Here is a 23,098-nt window from a genome sequence, read left to right as displayed (position 1 = left end):
GTTTAGATAGAAGAGCACAATTTATAGCCCACATACATTAATCCCCTACCGCAAAAAAACAGACTTTGAGAATTTTTTGTATATCAGTGGCATTTATCCCCTTTAAATTAAGCTTATGATGTGATGTATGCTATATTTAAAGAGAAATATAGGTCGTAAAAAGATAAAATCGTAAAAACAAATTGAGTTTAAGATTGTAAATCGCAAAAATAAAAAAAAAACCGGTCCAAGCCGGTCCCAAACCGGACCGGACCTGGATTTTCCGGTCTGGTTCCGGTCCGGTCCTCGGTCCGCGAATTCTGAAAATTCCGGTCCACCGGTCCAACCGGTTCCGGTCCGGTCCGGTCCGATTTCGGACCTGTGCACACCCCTACATGTGGCAGGGCTGTAGAGCAACTTCAATGGTGAGCTACAAAATATTTTGGCTAAGTTTGCCACATTAAATTTTTAACTACAATGATTAAAAAACTATAAACTTTCACATTGGTGGGTTACAATACTTTGTAGCTTCCTATAATATTTAAATTAAATAATTTATTTATTTAAGCTATATTTATTTTGAGCTACGTAGCCCAAAATAGCTACAAGATTTTAACAGTTGCTTATGTCATTGTTGTACCAATGGTGGCCTACTTGCTCACGTGCTCATTTTTTTGTGAGCAGGTTCCTTTCTTCACCATTGGAGTTGCTCGTAAGGGTAAATACCTGACCCGCATTACCTGACCCGCTGACCCGGCACAAATTATGCGGGTAATTTGCTGATTTTTATGAAATAAATGGGTCGGGTACCCGACCCGGTAAATATTCCGGGTACCGGGTCAGGGCATGGGTCGCGCTTTTGTTTTAATGGGTACCTGCATACCCGTTAAAAACAAAAAAAAAATCCGTCATTTGTTGAATTCTTTATGCTGGGCTGCTTTAGACTTTAGGAGTTTAGGACTTTGAGAACGGAGAGGCCAATGTCGGATATATATTACTCCGTACAAAATACATCTCAATCCACAAAACGACAAAATAGGAAAAAGACAAACACTAAAAATAAACGTCATTTTCCAAAAATAAAGGCCAATTAAAAAAAAAACGCCAATTTTTCAAAAACAAATGCCATTTTTCCCATACAAACGCCATTTTCACATAAAAAGCACAATATAATTATTGTGTTTTGTCCTTTAGTGTTCGTCTTTAGCCTATTTTGTCTTTTTGTTGGCTGAGTTATATTTTGGCTCCCTCCGTCCCTTAATACTCGCACCGTTTTCCTTTTAGGGTCGTCCCATAATACTTGCACCGCTTCTATAAATGGAAATTTTTACCAATATTATATTATTTCTCATACTTACTTACTAACTCACATAGTCCACTACTCCCTACAAAAAATCATTTAAAAATTCACATACTCCACTCACCACTCACCACTCCCCATCTCTTACACATTTCCCGCTAACTATATTAAAAAAAATACTCCACTATCAACTAACACCCATTAAATTAATAAGTCAATTCAAGTGTCTTAAACTCTGCACCAGTCAAACCGGTGCGAGTATTAAGGGACGGAGGGAGTAATACATATATGATATTGGAATTTACTTACTTTAGGATTTCTCAAACACTCAAACACTCTCCGTCATTCGCCTCTCATTCGCAGGCTCTCTCACTCTCACCTCCTCTGGCTCTCTCGCAGTCTCGCTCACTCTCTCAGGCTGGCATACCAGCAGACAGCAGCTAGCTTGAAGGAAATAATGCCCTTGGTCCAAGTATGCATTTAATGTTAAGTCTAATAAATGCGGTTCAGTATTAATTAACAAGTTAATAATTCAGTGAGATCAAGTGAGCTGAATGCCTAGCTAGAGGCCACTTCAGTTCAAGTGGAGTTAATGATATTAATCCACAGCTTACTCTTGACTGAACCCGTAGGGTCACACAAATAGTACGTAAACGGATCAAGTATTTAATGGCATTAAATACTCCATCTATGGATATTCGGAATCGACGGATCTTGGTTTCAGTGGGAGCTGAGATCGTCAAAAGCAAGAAATGAATACTCCGGAAACGATGATATTGCCAGAAACGGAAATATGGATCGTATCGGAAATATAAATATTATCCAAGTCGTAGATGTTGCCGGAAACGGAAACATGGTACGTATCGGAAAATATTATAGGAAATGGAAATATTACCGGAATCGGAAATATTACCGGAAACGGAAATATTGTCAGAATTGGAAATATCATCGGAATCGGAAAATAATTCCGGAAACGGAAATATTAAATATTTGTTCGAAACGGAAATTAAATCCGGAATCGGAAATGTTAAATATTGTTCGTATCGGAAATGAATTCCGGAATCGGGAATTTAATCGGAAAGCGTATCGTACGAATTAGCATCGGACGAGGCTTGCTAGACGAAGGCCCAGCACGAAGCCAGGCTGACGCCCAGCAAGCCACACGCATCCAACACGCCAAGTGCTCGATCAGGCCCAGCGCAAGGCCAGGCCCAGCCAAGCCTTGGCGCGCGCGAGCTCAGCAATGGGCTGCAAGCAAGTGGGCCTCGGCGTTGTGCGCTGTGCGTAGGCCGCAAGGCTTGCGCATGGGCGTGCGGTGCTTGGGCGCTGCGTGCATGCGTGCTACACGAATCCTAAAGCTATCGGGATTCGTCATATGATTAAATCCTAATCCTAATAGATAAAGTTTATTTAATAGAGTCCTAGCAGGATTCTAATTAAACTAAATTAGTATTCTAATAGGATTATAAGTCATTTTCCATAACTCTATAAATAGGTGCCTAGGGTCACAAATTTAAACACAACATTGAAGTATTCAAAGGTAAGATTTTGAAGCAAAAATCAGCCAAATACTTGCAACCATTTAGCCGAAATTCCTAGGAACCTTAAGGGCGATTCTAGTTGGTCAAGCTTAACGCGGATCCGGACGTGCTGTGGACTATCTACGGAGGGACGACACTTGGAGTCCTAAAGACTTGTTCTTGTTCGGTTCGGGCGCAGCTAGGGAGGGCACGCTACAAAGTGTATGCATCTGAATTATGCTAAATGATTATGTGTAAATAATATGTTTCCTGTCATTAAGGTTTTCCGCATGATTTATGTTTTGTCATATGTATCATAACCTAACAGTGGTATCAGAGCCTCTTATTATTTACATAATCTAAATTGCATGACATAGTTAAATTTTACAAATTTGCAAAGAATTAAAAGGGGTGATTAATTTTCGTAATTGTTAAAAAATTGCAAATTGCGTTTATTTAATTATATGTACGTAGTTTTTCGGCAGTTTATTCGTTACTCATCCAAATCGAGTGATTTTTGTGTCAATTCCGCATGTAAAAGGCATTCTAAAATTTTGACAAAAACAATATTTTTCGGTCGAACCCAAAATTCCCAAATTCGAAGCCTAACTATGACTTTTCGGAGGTTTTAGTTTTTCGAACGCAAAAGTTTGTAAATTTAAGATGTTAAATTAAATATTTGCGATTCTTGTTGATAAATCTTGAGTTTTTGATTGACCTACAATATATGTTTAACAACTTTGAATGCCTAGACTTGTTAATTATACAACCTAATTTGTAATTATGATTAATTTGTTGAAATTCGAATAATTTAGAATTGATTTGATTTTCATAATTAATTAATAATTCAATTAGGTATCCATGATTAAAAACCACCATAAAAATTGTTAATTTATGTTAAATTTTAAATTTTTATGACCTAGATTTGAATCCATGTTAATCTGAAATTAATTGATTAATAAATTTTCGATTTTTCGCCCTAAAATTGTGAAATTAATATGTTTTATTAATTTGTCATTAATTTTGAATTAAAAATTTTAAATTTTTTGAAAAACGCCCATTAATGTTGCACGCACAAAGCAATGGAAGCTACGTGTTACCCTTAAGGGGTGTTGTATAGTGCGGGCACGCGACGACGAGCAAGGGAGCTCGTCGCCCGTGCGGTACGAATGCAGCGAGCAACCAAGCATATGACGCGCGCACGAGGCAAGGGAGCCTGGGCGTGTGTGTTGTGTGCTATGGGAGAAGGGCGATGGGCGTGGCACATGACGAGGCGCGCGCGCGAGGGCGAGAGCTGGGTCGCCCAGCAATCGTTGCTCCGCGCACCAACGAGCGCTGTCTCGCACGAGGGCTGCTGCGATGCATTCGGGCGAGCAGGCTGCGCGCAAGCGTGGCTTGGCTTGCTGCGTTTGCGCGTGGCTACTGCTGCGATGTGCCATGGGCGTGCGATCGGTCGTGCACACGATGGGGCTTGGGCGCAAGCCCAAGTGCTCGTCGTGTTACGACTGAGTCGTTTTGAATTTTAATTTGAAATTTTCAGTTCGGAAATAATTTTAATTAATTTTAAAATTAATAATTTAAATTGTTTTCTCGGATTTTAATTTTGAATATTATAATTATTATAAATTTTAATTTATACTAATTATTTTACTAAAATTAAACCTTGAATTAATTTAAATTCATTTAATTCAACTGAAAAATAAATTAAATAAATGGATTCGGTTATAATTTTATATGAGCTTTAAATTTTAATTAAAGTTGTATGTTTCCGGTTAGACTAGAAATACATTTTTATGTTTAAAAGTAGTAAAGCATATAAAGTTATTGGTTTAAGTAGGAGAAATTTTAGTCATAAACTCTTGATTAGGTCTACAAATCCTTTAAGGTTAAACAACTTGATAAGGACTAAATAATTGGTAGATTATTGGTGCCCTTGATTAATTGCTGCAAATATTTAAGTGATGCATAACGTGTTTTACTAACCAGCTATGTGGGCCATTCATGATAATGAATGGGTGAATGGTATATATTATATATGTACTATTTTGCAGGTTATAAAGTGACTAGTATGGCTCAAATAGGATAGAAACTATGGTATGCGTACCATTAATTTGAATGTAATTGGTCTAATGCACCAAAATTTGTTTTTCAATTCAAATATGGTCTGCGTACCATCAAATAGTTGTAATTAGTTTAATTATAGCTTATCCTGTTTGAAGAAAATGGCGCCTCCCACGGTGAAATTCAAGACGAAGTTTCCAACCATTTTCAAGACGGACTTTGAAGTTGAAGCTTCAAGATGAAGTCGGGCCATACTAGATCACATTTATCTTATGCATGTTTTAATTTATTTATTGCTTTTAAATATGTCTTGAATATGCATGAGATTGTGGCTTGATTATGTTGCATGATTAAGGATTTTAGTTCACTTAAAATCTAACCAACATAGTAAGAGCCTTAAGTTCCAAACTTAAAAAATTGAGTTAAAAGGTGCCATGCCAAAATAACACTTACTTGGATAACCTTTACATCAATCTAGTAATAGTTTTACGCTCAGCGAGGTGTTACTTATTGATCCTAAAGGGGTAAGGTACACAAATAATTGTGAGTACATGTTAGTTTTGGTGAAACTCAACGATATAAGTAAGGAGTCCTTTTATGTCGTGGAAAAATCGATAGGTTTACCTAATAAGCACTTAGACGTACCTATTAACCAAGAGTAGTTTCTAGACTATTAGCAAAAGGCTTTTGCTTACCTAAAAGATTTTAGAATTGAGTCTAAATACATAATGTGCTTAATTCTTCAATGGGTTTTAGGATCTTGGAATCATTTTATTCACACCTGCCGGAACACATAACTTGAATAAAATGCTTAATGAACATTAAATTATGCATGTATGCTAGAATTTAAGTTTATTAAGAGATACTGTGAATGATTATTTATTTGTTTATTCTTTTTCAATTGTAGTTTTACTATGGCAAACAACAATCAAAACATCATCATGGGTTCTGAGCTTATGGTCAAGCTGAACCTAACAAATTTTCTTGAATGGGAAGCTAAGCTAGTTGAAATATTCAGACTCAATGGACTTGAGTATGTGCTGTTACATCCCATGCCAAGCTACTATGCCAGAGACATGACCCCTGAAAGATTTTCCGCCTGGGATGCGGATCTCAAAAAGGTTATGAGTCTCATGCTGAACAATATCCCTGATGAATGGGCTAGAAGGTTTGTAGCTTACGAACCTTTTACGCTCATCAAGAATCTGAGGGATATCTGTCGTGGAAGCACGGAGGACAAGGACCTAAACGTCCATGAGTTGTTTGAATCAATGTCTGGTCTAAAGGTTAGTTCTCCTAACAGGTGTTATAGGATGGAGGTCCAAGAAACACATGTTCAGCTCCTTCGCACTAAACAGAGGGTAGGCGTCCCACTGAGGTTCCATGTGGAGCTTATGCTTTCATATTTTGATCGCCTGAGTCTGCTAGGAACACCAATAAGCGAAAGAATGGCAGTCTCTGTCTTGCTAAATTCACTGCACAATGGGTTTGGTCGCTTCAAGCAACTATACCTAAGTGAACCAAGAGAAGAAACAGTTGCAGAATTTGTTCACCTTGTTAGAAAGGCTGAGATAATACTCGACTGTGAAGCCAAGGATTTACATAAGGCTAAAGGGAGACCCTTCAAGAAAGGTGGAAAGTCTAAGGGCAATGCTAAAATAAAGCAGGACAAGTCCACATCAAGCTATCTTTATTGTGATGGAATAGGCCATTACAAAAGAGAATGTCCAAAGCTAAAGGAAGATCAGAAGAACGGAACAGTCGTTCCATCTTCAGGTATTTTCGTTATAGACTGTATACTTGCTAATTCAACTTCTTGGGTATTAGATACAGGTTGTGGCTCACACTTATGTTCTAATCCACAGGGACTAAGAAGAAGTACAAGGTTAAGCAAGGGTGAAGTCGACCTACGAGTGGGAAATGGAGCACGGATTGCTGCATTAGCTGTAGGAACTTATTATTTGTCGTTGCCCTCTGGGCTAGTTTTGGAACTGGAAGAGTGTTTCCAAGTTCCAAGTCTTACTAAAAACATCATTTCTGTTTCTTGCTTAGATGCTAAGGGATTTTCCTTTTTAATAAAAGACAATAGTTGTTCGTTTTATTTTGAAGAGATGTTTTATGGATCTGCTAGATTAGTCAATGGACTTTATTTATTAGATCACGACAAAAAAGTTTATAACATAAATACCAAAAAGGCCAAAAAGGATGATTCAGATCTCACCTATCTGTGGCATTGTCAATTAGGCCATATTAACTTGAAACGCATGGAAAGACTTCAAAAGGAAGGCATTCTAGAACCATTTGACTTGGAGGATTATGGTAAGTGCGAATCATGTTTACTTGGCAAAATGACAAAGCAACCTTTCTCTAAAGTTGGAGAAAGAGCAACTGAACTATTAGGTTTAATCCATACAGATGTATGTGGACCAATGAGTACAAATGCTAGAGGTGGTTTCAGCTACTTTATCACTTTCACTGATGACTTCAGTAGATATGGTTATGTCTACCTAATGAAGCATAAGTCTGAATCCTTTGACAAATTCAAGGAATTTCAGAGTGAAGTAGAGAATCAATTAGGCAAGAAGATTAAGGCACTGCGGTCTGATAGAGGCGGTGAATATCTGAGCTATGAATTTGATGACCATCTGAAAGAATGTGGAATTCTATCAGAATTGACTCCTCCTGGAACACCACAAAGGAACGGTGTGTCGGAACGGAGGAACAGAACCTTGCCAGACATGGTTAGATCAATGATGGGTCAGGCCGAACTTCCAATAGAATTTTGGGGACATGCACTAAATACAGCTGCACTCACTATAAATAGAGCTCCGTCTAAAGCTGTTGAAAAGACTCCATATGAGTTATGGTTTGGAAAGCCTCCAAATGTGTCTTTTCTTAAGATTTGGGGATGTGAAGTATACGTCAAACGATTAATTTCAGAAAAACTTCATCCAAAATCTGACAAATGTATCCTTGTGGGCTATCCAAAGGAAACAAAGGGGTATTACTTCTACAATACATCTGAGAACAAGGTGTTTGTTGCTCGAGATGGTATCTTTTTGGAAAAGAATCACATTTCCAAAATGACAAGTGGGAGAAAAGTAGACCTCGAGGAAATTCGAGTCGAACAACAAACTCTAGAGAATGCTCAAGATGACATTCAGGATGAAACTCATAGATCTTTAGAAGTATCTGGTGAGATGATATATGCGTTTTATATAGAATTTTTACCCCCGTCCCTTAGTACTTTTATGTATCAAACGTGCTCTTAGGAGCCGTTTCTAGTACTAATGTGTGTTATTGAGTGTGCCTTGAGTTTCAGGTTTGATTATGAGAAATTGGTCGTTTTAGACCCGTTTCATTGTTGATCAAGGCCACTATATGAGTCCGAGAAGTTCGGGACCTCCATCGTCGACTTTCGGGAGCCTGAGATGCTTATGGTTGAGCCCCGGGAGTTAGACTTGGTGATACGGGCGAGATACATTGAAGATTGCAAATCGCCCTGGAAGCTGAGGGCGAAATGCAACCATCGGGCGGAAGTATAAGCAAGCCAAGTTCATCAACGCGCGCCCGATCGGGCGCAGCTCGCCCGATCCGGATCGGGCGGTCAATCTGGAGGCTTTTTGGAGATTTCGCAACCCGCCCGATCGGGCGGATTTTGGCCCGATCGGGCCGACTATCGAGTGATTCGCCCGATCGGGCGAAGCGTCGCCCGATCGGGCGACGCCAACCTCCAGCAGTTTTTCGCGTTTTTTAATTCCGTTTTTAGGCCTTATTTTGGCAAAACTATATAAGCAAACTTGTTTTATTTTTGAGGGACATCTTATTTTCCAGCACAAAACCCTTAGTTTATTTTTCTAAGTTTAATTTTCTCTCTCTAATTTGCTCTAAACACTTAGTTTATTTTCAATCAAAGAAAAATCGAAGCTTTCATTTGCCATTGTTCTTCAATTAGGTATTATTCCTTATTTCAATTCTTTGTTTAAGCTTTAATTATGTTTTCAATCATGCCAATTGCTTTGCTTATTGTTAATATGTGTGAGTAGTTGATTTTCTAGGGTTTTGGGAATCCATGAACGAATGTGAAAGGATGATTAATTGTTGTTGATTGTTGGTTTAGCTGTTAATTCCTATTGATTGCCCTTATCTACTTTGCAATTAGATTTGCGCAGGTTTGATTGTATTAGTTTCGCAATATCAAATCCAGATTCGGGAGATGCAATTTGATGTTTAGGCTTGTTTCAATAGGTAGAATTGGGATTAATACGTAGCGAGAGCCCGTTAATTCTAAGTCTATGATTAGTATCGATTCGAGAGAGCATGCTAGTCTAATTAACTGTTTTATTGATTATTATCGATTGTTGTCATCCTGGAATGTTGTTCATCGGTGAACCTATGCCCTAGACCTTTTAATATCTGATTTTTCCCTATTTTATTATCAACCTAGTTTCATTATACAAATCAACCTATATTCTTGTTTCCCAATAGTCTAGAATTGCCGATTAATAGTAGAAAGAACATTGTTTCCCTGTGGATACGATCCTTGCTTCCCTTGCTATATTTTTAGTTGGTGAACGTTAGGTTTATCTTTGACAGGAATGCGATTTAGCCTGTCAAATTTTGGCGCCGTTGCCGGGGAAACGGTTTTATTTTCTGTTGTTGATTGATTATCCTAGATTATTGTTTGTTACTACTCAAGGAACTCACGTTCCTTGAGACCGGATCTCACATTGTTTTGTAGTCTTTGTCTATGCCCAGGACCGTAGGTACTAGTAATCTGACTCCATTCGATCCTGAGCCCGAAAGAACCTTTCGTAGACGAAGAACTTTCATTGCACTGTGTGGGAATTACTCTGATTCTGATCATAATATTGGCGATCTTTTTCCTTCAGATACAGATTCAGTTTCAGAGATAGAGATGGGTGACGAAAATCTGATACCGCCACCTACCCCAAGGCTTACGGACTATTCTAAGCCAAGTCTGTCCGTACTACCAAAGGCGATCATGCCTTCTATTGCAGCTGAGACCTTCAAGATTGAGCCCGCATTGATTAACATGATCGAGAGACGCCAGTACGGTGGGGAACCAGGTGAAGATCCGAATCTTCACATTCAGTCCTTTATCCAATATTGCTCCACCATCAAGCAAAAGGGATTGACTCCGGAGCAGACTATGGAGATACTTTTCCCGTTCTCTTTGAGTGGGAAAGCTAAACTGTGGATTAATGGGTTGAATCGGGCGGCTTTGAAAATCAACAATTGGGAATCCTTGGCTCTTGCTTTTTATGTTAAATATTTTCCACCTGAGAAAACGGCTCGTCTGAGGGGACAGATATTAGGTATCTCACAACAAGCGGATGAGAGTTTGTTCGAGGTTTGGGAGAGATTCAAGGATTTGCAAAGAGAATGCCCGCACCATGGTTTGGAAGATTGGTTCTTGATTCAGCAGTTTTATAATGGTTTGGGCAATGAGTCTAGATGTTTGTTGGATTCAGCTGCCAGTGGGAGGTTCATGCAACTTGAGGTGCCTAGAGCTATGGAGGTGATTGAGGAGATAGCCATTCACAATGCCCAGTATGGAAATCCTAGAGGTCTATCTAAGAGGGGTGGTAAGCATGATTTAAATTCTATTGAACAATTAACTGCCCAATTGACTGCTTTACATTATAAATTCGATAATATGCAAGCGGCCAATGCTCAATCTGCCCAACCTGTTAGTGTAGCTGCTATGAGTGCCCAACCTACTACTATTTGTGAAAGTTGTGGAATGTCTGGTCATTATGCACAGGAATGTAGAAGCTCTATTGAACAATGTAATGCTTTTCAATCCTACAAACAAAACAACCCATTCTCCAACTCTTACAATGAGGGCTACAAAAATAACCCTCTGCTTTCCTACAGGAGCAACAACATCCAAAACCCTCACCAAGTTCAACATCCACCACCACAACCATATCAACCCCCACACCAACAATCTTACCAGGAAAAGTTTTTCTGTTATCTGGATGGTTATTCTGGTTTCTTTCAAATTCCCATACATCCAGACGACCAGGAAAAGACCACCTTCACCTGCCCCTATGGTACCTTTGCATATCGTAGGATGCCTTTTGGTCTGTGTAATGCGCCTGCTACTTTCCAACGTTGCATGATGAGTATTTTTTCTGATTTTATTGAGTCTATCATGGAAGTGTTTATGGATGATTTTAGCGTCTACGGTACTTCTTTTGATTCTTGCTTGCTAAATCTGACTAAAGTTTTGAAAATATGTGAAGAGTGCAATTTAGTCTTGAACTGGGAAAAGTGTCATTTCATGGTTACTGAAGGGGTGGTTTTGGGACATTTGATATCTGATAAGGGCATTCAGGTGGATCGAGCTAAGGTCCAAGTGATTGAACAATTACCCCCTCCAGTTAATGTGAAGGGTGTTAGAAGTTTTCTTGGTCATGCGGGGTTTTATCGCCGCTTTATCAAGGATTTCTCTAAAATTGTTAAACCACTTACCCAGCTCCTTCTCAAGGATGCCCCGTTTGTGTTTACTGATGCTTGTCTTGAAGCCTTTGACAGGATTAAACAGGCACTGATTTCGGCTCCCATCATCCGTTCTCCCGAATGGGATATTCCGTTTGAGATAATGTGTGATGCAAGTGATTATGCAGTTGGGGCAGTGCTGGGTCAGAGAAAGGAGAAGGTTTTACATGCCATCTATTATGCAAGTAAGACCTTGGATGACGCTCAAGTTAATTATGCAACTACTGAGAAGGAGCTTCTAGCTATAGTCTATGCCTTGGATAAATTCCGCACCTATCTGATTGGATCCAAGGTGATAGTCTATACTGACCATGCGGCCCTTAAGTATCTGCTCTCTAAGAAGGAAGCCAAGCCAAGGCTTATTCGATGGATACTACTGCTACAGGAGTTCGATCTAGAGATCCGCGACAAGAAAGGGGCTGAGAATGTGGTTGCAGATCACTTGTCTAGATTGAGGTATGACGATGGTAAGGGATCTACACCGATTGATGATTCATTTCCGGATGATCATTTACTTGCACTTGCCAGTCAGTCACCATGGTTCGCAGATTTTGCTAACTACATTGTAGGTAGAATTCTTCCGGCCGATCTTTCATATCAACAGAAGAAGAAATTCCTACAAGATGTCCGGTTCTACTTTTGGGACGATCCTTACTTGTTTCGTGAGACTGCTGAAGGGTTATACAAGCGTTGTATTCCAGAATGGGAAGTTCAAGGTGTTATCAGTAGGTGTCATTCTTCACCTTATGGTGGCCACCATGGACCGTCGAAAACAAACGCTAAGCTGTCGCAATGTGGTTTTTACTGGCCTACTATGTTCAAAGATGCACAGGCTTTTATTATGGCTTGTGATGCGTGCCAGAGGGCCGGCACTATTTCGAGGAGGTATGAGATGCCACAGAACGGGATCCTTGAGGTTGAGATTTTCGATGTGTGGGGAATCGATTATATGGGACCATTCCCATCGTCCAAGGGTAACTTGTATATCCTTGTTGCTGTAGATTATGTGTCAAAGTGGGTGGAAGCCGTTGCCTCACCTACTAACGATGCTAAGACAGTCATCTCCCTGTTCAAGAAGATCATTTTTCCTAGATTTGGGGTTCCGCGCGCTTTGATCAGTGATGGAGGGTCACACTTCCATGAGAAGCATCTGGATGCGCTCCTGCGCAAGTATGGAGTTTATCACCGCACTGGACTAGCCTACCACCCTCAGACGAGTGGTCAAGTTGAGGTCTCCAACCGAGAGATCAAATCTATCCTTGAGAAAGTGGTGGCAAAGTCTAGGAAGGATTGGAGCGATAAGCTAGATGATACTCTATGGGCATACAGAACCGCCTTTAAGACACCTATTGGTACCTCCCCGTATCGGTTGGTGTATGGCAAGGCGTGTCACCTACCAGTAGAAATGGAGTACAAGGCTTATTGGGCAATCAAACAGCTCAACATGGATGCAAAGCTAGCCGGTGAGAAGCGGTTACTTCAATTATGTGAGCTCGATGAATTCCGACTACAAGCCTATGATAGTGCCCGGATTTACAAGGAAAAGACCAAGAAGTGGCACGACAATCACATTTTGCATAGAGAGTTCGCGGTGGGCGACAAGGTTCTACTTTTTAACTCTAGGCTTAAGTTATTTCCTGGAAAACTTAAATCTAGGTGGTCTGGGCCGTTCACTGTGATTATGGTAAGCAAGTTTGGGTCTGTTGAAGTAGAGAATGGGAATGGTGAACGATTCAAGGTCAACGGGCAACGTCTGAAGTTGTACCATGATGGGGCTACTGTAGGAGTGGTTGAGGTCCATCACCTCCATCCCTCCGCCTCATAAGCTGCATATTCAAGGTAACAAAGTCGAGCGGGACCTAGAAATAAACCAGCGCTTTGCGGGAGGCAACCCGTATTTTATCGCTTTAAGTAGTATAAGTTTGATTTTTGTCATTTTCCATTCTATTTTTGTGAGTTTAGTTAGTATTTCCATACCTAAGTGTGTTTAAGTATTGTTTTTTTTGGTGTTAGTGAGGCGAGAAGAGGGCATTACGCTGTTTGGGTGTTTAAAAATGTGCAGGCCTAAAGCTCCAAGTTCGAGAAAGTGAAATTACGCACAAGGCCAAGCACGCTGCAAATCGCCCGATCCGTATCGGGCGAGGTGCGCCCGATCGGGCGCGCACGGATGAGTTTCTTGCAGTTTATTTTCGCCCGATCGGGCGCAGCATGCCCGATCGGGCGATCCAGCGAGTGGAATGCCCGATCGGGCGAAATAATTTTGCCCGATCGGGCGCTTTGGCGAGTGGAACGCCCGAGTCGGGCGTTTGTTTGCCCGATCGAGCGCAAAAGACGAGTGGAAGGCCCGATCGGGCGAAATTATTTTGCCCGATCGGGCGGTTGATGAAATTTTCGAGGAAAAGTCAAGGATGATTCTGGGCAGGGAAAAGTCAAGAAAATAAGCTTTCGCAAATCGCCCGATTCGTATCGGGCGAGGTGCGCCCGATCGGGCGCGCGCGCATGAAAAGAAAAGGATCGCATCCCGCCCGATCGGGCGGAAAGTCGCCCGATCGGGCGAGACGCGATTTCAGCGATAAACTCACGTTTTCCCCAATCTTTCTTCACTTCCTCTTCATCTTCAACCTAACTTTCTCTCACTCCTCCATTAAACCCCAACTTCCAAAAACTTCAAACCACCATATCTCCCTCAAATCTCCACCAAATTCAACAATTCTTTCATCAAAATCATCCTCTCATCATCCTCTACAACCTACACCTAACCGATTTAAGTTTTCTCTCATCCCCACGAAATCCCCAAATTCACCCAAAAAGCTCAAAAAAAAAAAAAAACTCACAAATTCAGATTTTTCATCAATGGCAAATAGACCACAAAGAAAATGCACGAGGGTACCAAGAAATCAACATGAGGCTTCCACAAGCCGAGCTCGGGAACCGACACCACCACCTCCACCACCGCAATTCGAGCCCGACACGGATTTTCCGGATGTCATCTTTATTACGGAGGAGCAACGAGCACGATTCATGCACCTCAAATTGAGGGAGGTAATCCCTACTCGCTTTATATGTCAAAGATCATTGCATGATATGGGAATTGAGCGTGATGTAAAACGTGTTTTTGTTGGTGTTGGTATGAGTAGCATATATGGTATGCTCCGTCTCACATTTAGGCGGTTGACTCTAGAATTCTTGAGTAGTTTTAATGTTCGTAGGGATGGTTATAGAACCGTGTCATCGGTTCAATTTCGTGTGATGAACCGGACCTACACCATGAGCTTATCTGATTTTGGTAGAATTTTTGGATTATCTACCACATATAGTAGGAAACCCAAGGAGACTCACAATAACTGCACCATGTGGGGAAAGCTTACGGGCAATGATAATCCCGGGAGTATGCAACATTTGCATGCTTCCAAGATACAACACCCGGTACCCATTGTCTTTTACAGGTTCCTAGGATTTACTATCTTTGGTAGGGATGAGACCCAGAACATTAGAAGTACGGAGCTAGAAATCCTAGGTGGCTACGTTTCCGAAGGAGAGGAGAGCTACAAAATGAACCTTGCCCATCACATGGCCTCTCAATTTTACTCCATAGCCACCTCCACACATACTACCAAGATTACCATTGGTGGGTTGATCACCCACATAGCCATGGCCACGGCCAATTTTACTGAGGCTAACCAGATTCCAGTTCTGGGTAGCAACTTGCTTTATTTGGCTTATTTTGCTGGACTCCGTAGGCTGCAGGGGGAGCATGGGTTATTTAGGCCGGGAGCCATGTACTGGATGTTCGAGGGAAACAGGCTTTTCACCTTGCCTGACCCTCAGGGCCGCACCAATTTCAGACCCGGTCAGGCTCATTATCTATTTGTTGGATTTGAGCGAGAGCCTCAGCCTGACCCCCAGCCCCAGCCTGACCCTCAGCCAGAGCCCCATCAGTACCAGCCAGAGCCTCGCACCTACTTCAGGAGGGGGCGTCGAGACACGGGGAGGCCCCAAAGTGGCCCGGTAGTTCATGAGGATCAGGGGTCCATTGATGAGAGGTTGAGCAGACTTGAGCTCGGGTTCCGGGAGTTCGCAGCTGATCACCAGAGGACCATGTTCCCATTTTATGATCAGTATGCCAGGCAGGGCTATATTGCCCCAGATTACGAGCACCCTACCTGGTTTACCTATCCCGCGGAGGGATATGGAGCTCCGGGTTCTATGGGCACCTTCACACCCACCCAGTACGGAGGGTGGGGAGCGGGTCCTAGTGGGCATGCTGGCCGAGATGATGGTGATGATGCTGGTAATGATGGCCAAGGCCATCAGTGATGCCGAGATGATGTTGATGATGAGGTTCGATACCCTTGAGCCAATGAGGACATTGTCTGATTTGGTTTGGGGGGGGTTTCACACTACTTGTACATTGTAGGTATGTCTTTCTTTTAGTATTGCATTTCTTTATTTTGGTGTGTTTATTTTGGTGTGTTTAATGCATTCTAGATTAGTTTATTGCTTTGAAAAAAAAAAAAAAAAAAAAATACAAAAATACAAAAATACGTTCCGATGAATACAAAACCATGCTTCCCTGTGCCCCTTGATTGTAAACTGTTTTGATTCTTGGTTTTTGATGACGAGCATTGTTGATTTGTTAACCATGATTTGAGATCCAATTACTTTGATGCCTTGACATGAGTCAACTCTGACCAACTACTTGTGGACTTGGTGCTTGACTAGTTGACTTGGTTAGGATGTGTGATAGCTTCCTGGTGTGCCATTGATTTTGAGTATTGGTTTGCAACTATTAGTAATGTTTTATGACTCATATACATGCACGTTGTGGAGGACGAAGGCATTTTCCTATTTAGGTAGCCTTCAGATGAAATTAGATACGTTTGTTCCCTCTTTTTCTACCCATGTTGTGCCTGTGCCATTTATTCGGTGACTAACCACATTACAAGCCCGTAAATTCCCCATTGGTTACTAGTCCCAAGCCTAGCTTGGGGGAGCTAATAGTAGTGAGGTGAGGGAGTTGCAGTGTGGTACATTTTGAGCATATCGAGTATTGAAAAGGGAAATTCTTCTTATCATGATTGTTGTTGAAAAAAATGAATGAGATGAGGGGAATAAAAGAAAAAAAAAAAAATCATGTGAAGGTTCCAAAAAAAAAAAAAAAAAAAAAAAAAAAGAAGGAAAGATCGTTATTCTCAAGAAATTTCAAAGCATTGTTTCACTCAAGTATTGTAATTTCTTATCCTTATGAGTGATTGATTTTAATTGTGAAAGAAAGGCAAGAAAATATAGTGTGGTTTGTTTGTTGTTTCATCATGTGTTGAGTGGGAAGTTGTGGTTGTGGTCATCATTTGTGGTTGACCATGGTTTTGCTAGGATTTATGCTCCCCAAAGCCAAGGCTTTAAGCTCACATTTTTCCCAAATTTACCGCACCCTTACCTAAGCCTAACATTACAAGCTTGAAAGACCTTCCGACCTTTGTGCATAGAGTTGTATTAATGTGAAAGTAGTTGTTTATCAATGCAAGTTATGACATGACACATTTCGAGTCGACTATTAGGTTGAGTGTATGTTTTTCTAGACACACGAGTGTTGTGAGTTTGGGAGGGCATTGTTCACTCATATGTTGGGAGGAGAGCGAACGGGTACATCTTTTATCCGCCACATAAATGAGTGACGAGTATGTGAGCACTAGTCTTGAATTCCAATGTGCATTTTTGGTTCGCTTTGCGTGACGATTGTTAAGGCGGATTAGCGGTTGGATGGATTTGATTGGTTGACATTGATGCATGCTTGTTGGATTTTGCCTTGAATCGTATCCATTGTTTTAAGATGTGTTTGGGGTGAAGTTGATTTATGTATTCATCGATGATTTCTTTGCTTAGGGGCAAGCAAAGATCTAGCTTGGGGGAGTTTGATATATGCGTTTTATATAGAATTTTTACCCCCGTCCCTTAGTACTTTTATGTATCAAACGTGCTCTTAGGAGCCGTTTCTAGTACTAATGTGTGTTATTGAGTGTGCCTTGAGTTTCAGGTTTGATTATGAGAAATTGGTCGTTTTAGACCCGTTTCATTGTTGATCAAGGCCACTATATGAGTCCGAGAAGTTCGGGACCTCCATCGTCGACTTTCGGGAGCCTGAGATGCTTATGGTTGAGCCCCGGGAGTTAGACTTGGTGATACGGGCGAGATACATTGAAGATTGCAAATCGCCCTGGAAGCTGAGGGCGAAATGCAACCATCGGGCGGAAGTATAAGCAAGCCAAGTTCATCAACGCGCGCCCGATCGGGCGCAGCTCGCCCGATCCGGATCGGGCGGTCAATCTGGAGGCTTTTTGGAGATTTCGCAACCCGCCCGATCGGGCGGATTTTGGCCCGATCGGGCCGACTATCGAGTGATTCGCCCGATCGGGCGAAGCGTCGCCCGATCGGGCGACGCCAACCTCCAGCAGTTTTTCGCGTTTTTTAATTCCGTTTTTAGGCCTTATTTTGGCAAAACTATATAAGCAAACTTGTTTTATTTTTGAGGGACATCTTATTTTCCAGCACAAAACCCTTAGTTTATTTTTCTAAGTTTAATTTTCTCTCTCTAATTTGCTCTAAACACTTAGTTTATTTTCAATCAAAGAAAAATCGAAGCTTTCATTTGCCATTGTTCTTCAATTAGGTATTATTCCTTATTTCAATTCTTTGTTTAAGCTTTAATTATGTTTTCAATCATGCCAATTGCTTTGCTTATTGTTAATATGTGTGAGTAGTTGATTTTCTAGGGTTTTGGGAATCCATGAACGAATGTGAAAGGATGATTAATTGTTGTTGATTGTTGGTTTAGCTGTTAATTCCTATTGATTGCCCTTATCTACTTTGCAATTAGATTTGCGCAGGTTTGATTGTATTAGTTTCGCAATATCAAATTAAGATTCGGGAGATGCAATTTGATGTTTAGGCTTGTTTCAATAGGTAGAATTGGGATTAATACGTAGCGAGAGCCCGTTAATTCTAAGTCTATGATTAGTATCGATTCGAGAGAGCATGCTAGTCTAATTAACTGTTTTATTAATTATTATCGATTGTTGTCATCCTGGAATGTTGTTCATCGGTGAACCTGTGCCCTAGACCTTTTAATATCTGATTTTTCCCTATTTTATTATCAACCTAGTTTCATTATACAAATCAACCTATATTCTTGTTTCCCAATAGTCTAGAATTGCCGATTAATAGTAGAAAGAACATTGTTTCCCTGTGGATACGATCCTTGCTTCCCTTGCTATATTTTTAGTTGGTGAACGTTAGGTTTATCTTTGACAGGAATGCGATTTAGCCTGTCATGAGAATCATGGACAATCTAGAAATGTAACCCCGGATAGATCGCAAAGATATAGATCTCAACCGGAAAGGTACTTAGGTATTTTGACGAACGAGAGCTATGACGTTCTATTACTTGAAAGTGATGAACCTGCGACTTACAAACAAGCTATGACGAGCCCTAGCTCCAAGCAATGGCAAGAAGCCATGCAATCTGAATTAGACTCCATGTCAGAAACCAAGTATGGGATTTGGTCGATTTGCCAGATGGCTACCAAGCCATTGGAAGCAAATGGGTTTTCAAACTGAAAAAAGACAAGGATGGAAAACTTGAAGTTTTCAAAGCTAGATTGGTTGCAAAAGGTTACAGGCAAGTCCACAGTGTGGATTACGATGAAACCTTTTCACCAGTTGCAATGCTAAAGTCTATTCGGATAATGTTAGCAATCGCTGCATATTACGATTACGAAATATGGCAGATGGATGTCAAAACTGCTTTCTTAAACGGCGTTTTAACAGAAACTGTGTTTATGACACAGCCTGAGGGTTTTGAGGATCCAAGGAATGCTAAAAAGGTATGCAAGCTAAAGAAATCAATCTACGGATTGAAGCAGGCATCCAGGAGCTGGAATATACGTTTTGATGAAGCAGTCAGTGACTTTGGTTTCATCAAGAACGCAGAAGAATCTTGTGTATACAAGAAGGTCAGTGGGAGAAAAATTGCTTTTCTAGTATTATATGTCGACGACATATTACTTATCGGAAATGACATTCCTATGTTGAACTCTGTCAAGATTTGGCTTGGGAAATTTTTTTCGATGAAGGATCTAGGAGAAGCACGGTACATACTGGGAATCAAGATCTAAAGAGATAGATCTAAAAAGATGATTGAACTTAGTCAGAGCACTTATATCAATAAGGTGCTTGATAGGTTCAAGATGGCAGACTCCAAGCGAGGCTACCTACCCATGTCTCATGGAATGACTCTAAGCAAGACTTAGTGCCCAAAAACACTTGATGAGCGCAGACGAATGAATGGGATTCCATATGCATCATTGATTGGTTCAATAATGTATGCTATGATATGTACACCACCGGATGTTGCGTACGCACTCAGTGCTATGAGCAGATACCAGTCAGACTCAGGAGAGGCACATTGGACTGCTGCCAAGAACATTCTGAAGTACCTGAAAAGGCACAAAGATGACTTCGTGGTCTATGGTGGAGATGATGAATTAATTGTTAAAGGATATACGGACGCAAGTTTCCAAACCGACAAAGATGATTTCAGATCACAGTCTGGGTTTGTCTTCTGCCTCAACGGAGGTGCAGTAAGCTGGAAAAGTGCTAAGCAAAGCACCATTGCTGATTCTACAATTGAAGCGGAGTACATTGCTGCACATGAAGCAGCAAAGGAAGCTATATGGCTAAGGAAGTTCATAGGTGAACTTGGTGTAGTCCCCTCCATTAAAGGACCAATAGCCCTATATTGTGATAATAACGGAGCTATTGCACAGGCAAAGGAGCCTAGACACCACCAAAGAGTCAAGCATGTACTTCGTAGATTTCACCTTCTACGAGAGTTCGTTGAAAGAAAAGAAGTCGAGATAAGCAAGATTGGAACTGATGACAACATCTCAGATCCATTGACTAAACCTCTGCCGCAGGCGAAGCACAACTCGCACACTGCAGCTATGGGAATCAAGAATATTGGAGAATGGCTTTGATGTCCTTGTTTAATGTTTTAAAGTTTTAGAGTTTATTACTTTGTAAAACTTTATTGGTTAATCATTCACAATAAATGATAAGAATTCATTTTTCCATTTAATTTGTGGTTTATTAAATGATGAGTCCCTTCAATTTGACGATATATTCAAGATAGACTGTCAGGACCAGTCCTGTGACTAAGAAATGTCTATCAAGTGAACTTGAATGTCAAAAGTTGAAAATGGTCCCTGGTCGGAGTTTTCTATAAAGATGGACGCATAGAAAACGTTAGACGACTAGAATGCAAGATGACTAGCAGTTCTATTTCTTGAACTATGTGGACATGGCAATGTCGTAATCATTTGCATAAATACTTACTTTGGGAAGACTAGTATCGGACATATGATGAATCATATTTATGTAGGGTATTCTAGGCTCATTTAGGTTGCATTTCTAGGCATTTGTCTCATTTTAGTTGCATTTAAAGTCATAATTGCATAAGTCGTCGTTATTGTACTCTGTTACGCTCCGTTTGTGTTTTCTTTGATATTTCAGGTGATTTTACAATCATTTGGGTGCTTTCGGAGTATTTGGAGGTGGATCGAATGATCACCGGATGGTTTGAGTCGGAGACGAAGTGTTTGATCGAAGAATTGAGCTTTCCGGGGATGATTAGCTCGATGTATCGCTTGTGCATAGCCTCGCAAGATCCCTCGTTGTCTCGCAAGATCTCTTGTTGGCTCGCAAGATCTCTCGTTGGCTCGCAAGATCCCTCGTTGGCTCGCTACATCTATCGCCGTGCCTCATCGCTTCATGGTTGCTTGCTTCACTAGGCCAGCGAGGGATGGTGCGCGAGATCCCTCGCTACCTCGTTGCTCCATTGCTTGTCTTGCTGCACTTCACTAGGCCAACAAGGGATGGCTCGCTAGCTCCCTCGCTGCCTATAGCTTCGTCGCTTAGCTTGCTACATACACGCGTATGGCAGCGAGGGATGGCTCGCTAGCTCCCTCGCTACTCTACTTTCTTGCTAGTCGCTCATCATCATGCCAGCGAGGGGTGGTGCGCGAGATCCCTTGCTGCCCATGCCTCGTCATCTCTCTTGCCGTGTGCGCGGCTCGTGCTCGGGTTTGGCTGCCACGTCATCGCTCCATCGACCAATCATCGACGACTTTTATCTTTATTTTCTTATTTTTTTATTTATTTTATTTTAGAAAATAGGGAGCATATAAATACTCAAGGGAATTAATTTATTTCCCTCATGTTATTATTTCCTGAGAATTCTTTTGAACGCTTAGTTTTATTTTTCTCTCTTCACATTATTGAGCCCTAGTTCATTCCATTCAATTAATCAATATAGAGGTATTTTCATAATTCTTCTTGCTTTTCTTGCTTTGAATAATCGTTTCTTATTATTGTTCATTATGAAATTCATTGTTAATTCATATTTCATGCTTGTTAATTCAATTATGAGCGAGCAGTTTTATTCTAGGGCTAAGTAAGGGAAGCCATGTTTATACCATGATTGATATGCATTAAAGTTTGTTAATTTATAGATTATTGCTTGAGTGATTCCAATTGATTTGTTTTAATTGTTGATTCATGTAATTGGCCAATATCGTGGATTGATTATCTAGCAAATAGGAATTAGAATTGAAAAATCATATTCTTAGAGGCTTTGTGCAATTGGCAATTCTAATTATGTTAGCGACCGTACTGCATATGTTGGATTGAAAGTGTTAAGACCCAATCGTAGGATTAACATATACTTTAATTACTCGGCCTAGCCTATTCATTGTCGAATTGATTTGTGTTCTTGGATTGGTATAAGCATGGTGAACCGAACAGACGCCCTAGACCTTTAATTCTTTGATAAATTACACATTTTTATTATTGCTTTAGTTTTGCTAGTTAATACTGAAAATCAACTTTCGTTATTGAAATAGTTCGTATAATTGGGCAAAAACTAATAGAACTTGTCTCCCTGTGGGATCGACCCGTATTTGCTAAGTATATGCTAACAACAGACACCGTGCACTTGCGATATCATTTTTTAATTCATCAAGTTTTTGGCGCCGTTGCCGGGGAGACGGCTAGATTCTATTAGTTTTAGTTTGATTATTTGAACTGTTTCCATTGTCTCATTGGAACTCTCAGTTCCAATTGAGGCAAATCTCACTGCGTTTTCTTTCGTTGTTGTTTATGCCCAGGTCTTCCAGAACGGGTACCTTGGTTCCTCCCGATCCCGATCTTGGAAAGACCCTTCGTCAACTAAAAAAGCAACAGAAAAAGAAGAAGCAGTCAGGGTCCCAAGACTCACAGACTCCACCGAGTCACAAGATGTCTAAATCCCTGAAATCATATGGGGTACCTTCCTCGAATAGTGTTCCGACTGGGCTTACAATGCCAACCATTGAGGCAATAAACTTTGAGATCAAGCCCGCTCTAATCTCCATGGTCTCACAAAATCAATATGGTGTCCATCCATCTGAGGAACCCACCAACCATTTGCAAAGGTTCAACCAACTGCGTGGTACTATCAAGCATCAAGGGGTCACTCAAGACCAATTGAAAGTCATGTTGTTTGGTTTTAGCCTTCGTGATAAGGCTCGGACATGGTTGAATGATGTCAAGGAGACAGAGTGGAGTGCTATTTCACAGGCCTTTCTAGAAGAATTCTTTCCACCCACCAAGACTGCTG

General features: G+C 40.9%; 1 non-coding gene across 1 annotated transcript; it reads right to left on the bottom strand.

The window, feature by feature from the left end:
- Positions 1-10,177: 10,177 nt before the first annotated feature.
- On the bottom strand, positions 10,178-10,284 carry LOC130470937 (small nucleolar RNA R71). Its single transcript, XR_008931652.1, has one exon. It is a non-coding gene; the product is annotated as a small nucleolar RNA R71 (small nucleolar RNA).
- Between the last annotated feature and the right edge of the window lie 12,814 nt (positions 10,285-23,098).

Source organism: Spinacia oleracea, chromosome 3 (genome assembly GCF_020520425.1).
Source record: "Spinacia oleracea cultivar Varoflay chromosome 3, BTI_SOV_V1, whole genome shotgun sequence".
NCBI lineage: Eukaryota > Viridiplantae > Streptophyta > Magnoliopsida > Caryophyllales > Amaranthaceae > Spinacia > Spinacia oleracea.
Note: the sequence above shows the minus strand (reverse complement) of the source record. Positions and strands in the feature narration are given on the sequence as shown.